At 39.7% G+C, this 7,641-nt stretch overlaps 1 protein-coding gene across 1 annotated transcript in view; it reads right to left on the reverse strand.

Annotated features, from left to right (window-relative positions):
* The window catches only part of Atl1 (atlastin GTPase 1), a 94,824-nt gene extending 89,039 nt beyond the window's left edge, over nucleotides 1-5,785 (reverse strand). The window contains exon 1 of the mRNA XM_023723757.1: nucleotides 5,769-5,785. The gene's annotated coding sequence lies outside the window, so the exon portion shown is untranslated. The remainder of the gene's footprint in view (nucleotides 1-5,768) is intronic.
* Between the last annotated feature and the right edge of the window lie 1,856 nt (nucleotides 5,786-7,641).

A 7,641-nucleotide genomic window follows, 5' to 3' on the forward strand; every position in this document is an offset into this window, starting at 1 on the left:
TTGCTACCCTGCCTTCAAATAAACCTTTCCTCCTTTAACTTATGGGTAGCAGGTATTTTGTCCCAGCAATGAGAAATTAGCTAAGATAGCATCTTAATATTGGATTTCCTAGCTTCCATAACTATGAGAAATAAATTTATTATATTTATAAATTAGTCTATGCTATTCTGCCACAGCAACTTAAAACTGGCTAAGACACTATTGCACAAGCCAATTAGATAAACTAAAAAAGAAAAATGTGTGCCTTTTGGATCTTTAATGATGGCACTAACTTCTGCAATTTCTCCAGTGACCAAATTTCATTTTGATTTTATACTTTTCCACCATACAGGGTTAGCTGGAGAGGTTAAACTTGGTCCTATCAATCAGAATATCCAGAGGAACATGCAAATTTCGCAATCCTATTCATAGTTGTATACTGCATGTAGTATTTCTGCTACTCGATGTATCCATTTCCACATACATTTTAGAACTGGAAAAATAACCCCAGCATAGATCTTTAGTTCCACTGGATCTACTATACAATGGATTTTAATCAAGACTACATTTGATTTTTGTTTCTTATTGAACCCAGAGCCTCTGCACTGAGCTACATCCCTAGAACCACTACACAACACCCCTACCTACCCATCCTTCCTTTTTTCACTTTTTATTTTGAAACAGGGTCTTGCAAAGTGTCCAAGTTGCCCAAACTGGGCTCAAACTTGTAATCCTCCTGCCTTAGCCTCCAGAAGTGCTTGGGTGATAGACATGTGCCACCATGCCTGGTTTATATCTGACTTTCTTAAATCTCTAGGTTCCGGAATTCTGCTTTAGACTCATCATTGGAATTTTGATGGTATTCTGAAACTTTAGGGATTATTCTTCAGGGCCAATACCTACTAGTCTCTAGAAAGTAGGAAAATTTCAGTCATTCTGGTAAAAGGTCAAGCAAGTCCCTCACAAAGTGGCCTTAGGAACACTTTTTTATACCTGGCTGCACTGCAGGGTCCTTTCTCAAAGATAGCCTGATCCTAATTAGAGGACTCTAGGTTTTTGTGAACTGGTTAAGACTAGAAATTAAATATATATATCAGGAATCTCTACTAAGTGACTTCATTAAGTCCTAGAATTTTTCCAATCACATCTGTGAAGCAGCACTTAAGCAGAACACTGTTTTCATACAGTGTAAGAAAGTTGGGGATCAATAGGCCACCACTCTCACATCCACGTGGTCAAAACACTTTTGTTATTGATTTTTATTTCTGAAGGTCTATCACCAAGTCTCTACCAGAATCTCCATATTTCAGGGTGACATCATCATCTCCAACCTAATGAGGATAGTCACCAAAGAGGTTTTCAAGGATGTTTGTGTCCCTCATTCAATGTCTTAATGCAAGCAAATTCTGGAGGTAGTATGGCAAAAGCATGACTCAGCAGCGTGCACTTAGTGCTAAGTACTGGGCAAGATTCCATAACATCTTCAGTGTATAAATTCTGTCCTCCAAGACCTGCTCTTATACTTCTCCATCTGGGGTACGTGGAACCTCTAACTCTTGCCCAACATTTTCATCCTCGTTCAGGTCTGCGCAATCATCTATATCCATCTCACAGGGTCCCAGACCATCTTCACTAGTGCCCTTAACTGAGCATGACAGAACCAGGTCTCACATTCAATTGACACTGCAATGCTGTCAAGCTGCAGGCTTAATGAAGTCACTCTCGGCCCTTTCTGATTGACAGCTATAAGAAATAATGGGTTCCTTCAAAGCTGCCAAAGAAACATTCTAATTTTCTACTTATGCTGTAAGCATGAAATTCGAGGCTATTTGTCTCTGTGTATGTGTTGTGTCTTCAGAAAAGCAGTCAAAGCAAGCAAATGACACCACAATTTTAGTAATTATCATTATCACAGCAGCTAAGTACTGGAGAGTGACTTCCCAGCGCAGTGCCCTCCACCAACACTCCATTTCATGCACTACTGATGACTATTTGAGCAACTGTGATACGGCTCTATTTTATGGAATACCATTGCCCCTTTGTTCTTGACAATTAGTTTAGACAATCGTCAGATATGTAACACTATCCCTGGAAAGGATGTCTTTTTGATACTACTTCTAATTTATATACATAAATCAATTTGAATCCATCAGAGTTCTGGAGAAAAGACATAGCACAGAAAGAATCTACTGAAAGGACTTTTTACAAAAATGAGAATAAGATTAAGAAAATGAGGAACAACAAGATACCCCCAAACTAGCAACAGTGGGAAGCCATTACCATCTTCCCTATCTTCAAAAGGACAGATGTTCAAAAGGAATCCAGTAAGGACTATGTAGATATACGGGGGCCAAATCCAGCACCACCATGGCCAATTCTGTTCCTGGCACTCACCTGCACAAGGTATAGGCAAACTTCAGTTCCTTTTGAGCATTTCACCTATTATTTCATTTATTTATTTATTTTTGTATTTAGGACAGGGTCTACAGGGTCTCACTACACAGATCGGCCTCGTAGTGATTCTTCTGTTTTCTGCCTCCCAAACGCTGGGATTACAGGTGCATGCCACCATGTCCAGTCTCAACTGCAATCTCAGCGTGCCCCAGGGGTGGGGCCAACAAGGCACTCAGGGGATTGAACCCCAGCTGCTGCACTCTGTCTAAGCAGGCACTTTAATCTGCTGAGCTATCTGGCTGGCTCTGCTTTCCAACATTTAAGACTTACATGTAGGGGATGGGGAGATGGCTCAGTAGAATAAGCACTTCCCTGGCAAGCACAAGGGTCTGAGTTCAATCCCAAGGTCCACAAAAAAAAAAAAAAAAGACTGACATGTAACAAATCTATAGAGCAGCAATACACAAAATTGTAATTTGTGATAGTCAGTAATATAGCACAGGGTCTGGCAAGCACAAGGTCAAGAATTTCATTCCCAGTACCAAACAAACAAACAAACAAACTTAAATAAAAATACACACACACACCTCAACTAATTCATGTTGGAACGTTCATCAAAAATCATAGTATCTAAACCTACATATTCCATAAACTAAAATTATTGTCATTATACTCTGTCCTATCACACTTGAATGTTTTAGTGACCATTTTCTCTTGGATAAAAAACTGTGAACCTTGGCTATGTCTAAAATTAAGAAAATTTATGACCTCAGGTTTTTTGTTTGTTAGCCTTGGCTACAGGCACAGATAAACTGGAGGCTGCATATTATCATTCATATTTTACTGAAGAACTCTGAAAAAAGGGCAAAACTCTACAAAGTATAGCGTAAACCACTATATTATATGAAGAGTAAAAATTTGAAAATATTTATATTAACATATCATGAAGACATTAAGACTACCCAGTAATCTGAAGACACTAAAAATATATGACAATCAGTGTAGAGAGAAAGGCCTATTATGTCACTTTTTAGTTTTAGTGTACATGTATAATCTTGTCATTATAAAGTTGGATAGTCTGTGAGACTCTATAAGACTAGCTACAACAACTTACTACTATTATTCTATTTTCCTTGGTCCATGTTTGCAGGAGTGATCACATTCCTGGTGGGGAGCTGGGCCATATGCACAACACGCCTTAGTTCTTTTTTTATCCTCTTCCCCACCACCCCACCTCTTGTTCCCCTCCTCTTTTCAAAAGATTCATCTCCCATTTTCCTACAATCTATGTTTTATTTATTTTTTTTTAAATTTTTTTTTAATTTTATTTATTTATTTGTGTGTGTGTGTGTGTGTGTGTGTGTGGCCAGCTCAGCCCACTAGGGGGTGGAGCTGGCTGGCATGTGGTGCTGGGGGATTGAACCGTGGTCCCTTTGCGTTGCTAAGCTTGTTCTAAGTAGGCGCTTTAGACCACTGAGCCATCTCACCAGCCCCACAATCTATGTTTTAATTTGTTCTTTAAGTATTTATGCTTTGAGTTTTTCACATGCAACATTTGGGCTTGTGTGTCTGATTTATTTCACTCAACATTATGGTCTCACGGTGCATATGACTCACGGTCATCTATGATGGCATATAGATACCACATTTTCCTCATCTGTTCCTCTGCGGACAGATATATAGGCTACTTCCAAGACTTAGATATCACAAGTTGTGCTGCTACGCACATGCGTGTGCATGGATCACTGAAATATATAGACAGCTAAGTTAGATAAAAATTAAGAGGCAGTCAGAGAGGGGTCAGGCCATCAAGGAGTCAGTACAAAAGAGGAGACACACAAAATGATGTCTAGGGACAAACAGGCCTGCAAGCCTTCTCAGAGACAGACAACAGCTTAAAATTGCATCGTAGCCACCACCACCTGGTTTACAGAACATAGTTAAGGCCCTAGCTACTAAGGTGGGTAACCAAAACCCTCTGATTCACAATCCTATCTTTTGTCCCAAATACCTTTGATTCTTCTACATTAAAAGTTTTAGATGAACTAAACTTAGTGATTCCCCACAGTATAAATTCACCATGTGCCTCACTTCCCCATTGGGTCAATAGTATTTTTTTTTTTTTTTTTTTTGTGGAACCAGGGATTGAACTCAGGCCTTTGCACTTGCCAGGCAAGCACTTATTCTACTGAGCCATCTCCCTGGCCCCAGGGTCAATAGTATTAGCTAAGCTACAATACTTGTAATCCTATAGATCGATTGGAATTTGACCTACGGCTACCCCAAGTTATGATTTTACGTATAAATTACCCCTGGACAAACAGTCTCTGCAAGAGCCCGCTTTCAGGATCCCCTCTGCCTCTCCGGAATTTTATCTCAACAAACTTTGCCTACTTTTAACATCCTTTGTCCTTATAAACATTTTTTGGTTGTTGAGCCACAAATTCAACACATCTTATACCTAACAGTTTGGGGGTCACTTCCCTGTGACAATATGATGTCTTTCTTTCATAAAGATATCTCAAAGGAAAATCTCTGGGTTGAATGGAATTTCTATTTTTAGTTTTTTGAGTAATCTCCTTAGTTATTCCCATAGTGGTTGTACTAGTTTACATTCCCACAAAATAAAAAGGTTTCCCCTGCAGCCTGGTCAGCATTTGCTGTTATTCACTTTCTTGATGATTCCTTTCTGGAACAAGAGCCAATCTCAATGTTGTTTCAATTTGCATTTCTATGATGGCCAGAGATGTGAAATATGTTTTCATGTATTTATTACTCTTTTGTACTTCTTTTGAGAATTATCTATTAATAGTTTATTACTATATAACCTTCACCTTGGAATTATGTGCTTAACTGTTTAAGATGTAAAACCAAATTCATTCACTGTAACAACATACCCACATCACTGGTTTTGTTAAAATTAACTCACTTTGTATTTTAAAAAGCTTTAAAATTCTTTCAGAGTTAATATATAGCAAGTATTTTCTGCTTTGCATCATTGGTGGAATAAGTAAAATAATGATTATAGTAGACATATTTTTAAACCACCATACAAAATCTTGACTTTTTCCACACTGTTTTTGGGTTGATGGTCAAAGCATATGGATATGCCACTACTGGCAACATAAAACACCTACACTTCAGGGTCATCCTAAAGCCTATGACCTCAGAAATTGTACTGCCTAATTTTTTTTTTTTTTTTTTTTCTTCAGTACCAGGGGTTGAACTCAGGACCCTGCACTTGCCAGGCAGGAACTTATTCTACTGAGCTATCTCCCCACCCTGCCTAATTCATTTTAAATGTTGTACACCCCCCTCTTCTCCCCCTCCTCCTTCCCCTCCTTCTTCTTTAACACATAGTCTCACTGTGCAGTTCAGCCTGGCCCCAAACTCACAGTGATCATTCTGTCTCGGCCTCTCAGTGATCATCCCAGCTCACCCTCTCAGTACTGGGATTACAGGACACCAAGAGTTGGAAACAAACTACTAGCTCTACAAAGGAAAAATTAAAGAAAATACGATTTCTCATCCAGAAACCCTTACCCAAATTTTAAAGTACACTAAAACAGATGAACATCTAAAAAAAATGTTAATAATAATAATAGGGCTGGGAAGATAGCTTGAAAGTCTAAGTGCCTGCCTTAAAATGCAAGAACCTGGGTTTGATCCCCAGTACTTCATGGCATGTAGGCCCAGCATCATGCTGGCTGTTGGAACTGGGTGTGGTGGCACATGCCTGTAATCCCAGCACTGGGGAGGCTGAGACAGGAGGATCACTATGAGTCTGAGCTGTGCAGCAAGACCCTGTACCAAATAATAAATAAATAGAAAAAAAGAATAACATGCTTAAAGGATTATCAGAAAATAGCTATCCTTGTTTCAAACTGGACATTCATAATTTCCACTTTATGAAGATTGGTAAGGTAAATTTTTACGAAGTTTTAGCATCCAGAAAAGATGTACCTCTCTCTTGATAAATCCCATTCATCTTTATCTCAAAAATAACATAAAACCCTCCACTTTGGCCAGTTTGTTGCATTGTTCTGACTTCCTGTTTTCCTTCTCTTTAACCCCACGTCAGTTTCCTCACTTATTTTTATCTTGTGTAAAAACAAGCATATATTTTCTGAATGGTGCCTTAAATTCCCTGTGGAATAATGCAGCTATAACAGGAATAGGTACATCGCAGACTAGAAAAATGATTGATGCCTATAGGACTACAGGGCACCAAAACCCCAATATGAGTCTAAGACAGTACACAAGCACTAACATACCAATAGAACGTTTGAAGAGATTTTGAGTCATCAAAGCCAAAAGCATGTCCCCACCAAAACAAGTGCCAAAAAGCTTTTGAAAGACAGAACTGTTCAACAATCTTTTTCCAATGCAGAAAACACATAGGCTTTGTCCATGAGCATGTAAGCCCGAGCTTACTTACGTTCCCTAAATAAGTGTCCTTTGTGCACCCAGCACAAGAAAATACATATGTTCCCTGTGGGTTTTAGGTGTGAATTTCATTTCTACATTACACAATTGAATACAATGATCAACAATAAAGCATATATTTTCCCCAAGCCGAATCGAATTAGGTGTTTAAAGCTGCTTATCAACATCTGCAACTCGTTCTTTTGTGATTTTTAGTGGATATTACCTGGCTTTTTTGTTGGAAATCTCAACTGGATTCCAGTAATAACTTTACCAGTATACTTAAGGTTGGCAACCTAATTTCTACCTCCAGAACAACACTGGAACTGAAATTGCAAAACAGCTTGCGAAATGAAGTATCAACCAAACTATCTCCTTCAATTCCTGTTATTTCAATACTTTGTCAATGGTTAAGTAGTTGAAACCTCATATTTGATAGCCCCATCTGCAGCCCTGTGAAACGCTCGTTGGACGCTTTCTTGGGTGTCAAAGGCAAAACTGTATCCTTTTCGAGCTACAGATAAGGACTGTGAGATGCTGCCAAATGCCATCATGTTTTGTCTCTGATCCCTTACTGAGTAAGTGGCAGAGCCAAAAGCGGGCTATCCCGGTCCCCGACAGTTTTAGCTTCCGCAGAACTCCTGATCCCATTAATGGTTTACGACCGTGGTTGCGCGCAACAGGACAAAAGCCATTGAAACTTCCCAGGAATCGGGGCTTTCGGGCACATCTCGGGGGAAGACAGGTTGCGCAGGTGTGCAGCTCAGCTCCCGCGGGCCCGCCGGGAACGCTCCGCAGCACCGGGAGGTGCAGCAGGCGAGCCGCCGCCGCCGCCTCAGCCCG

The sequence above is a fragment of the Octodon degus genome, unplaced genomic scaffold, assembly GCF_000260255.1.
Source record: "Octodon degus isolate 3935 unplaced genomic scaffold, OctDeg1.0 scaffold00102, whole genome shotgun sequence".
In the NCBI taxonomy this organism is placed as follows: Eukaryota; Metazoa; Chordata; class Mammalia; order Rodentia; family Octodontidae; genus Octodon; species Octodon degus.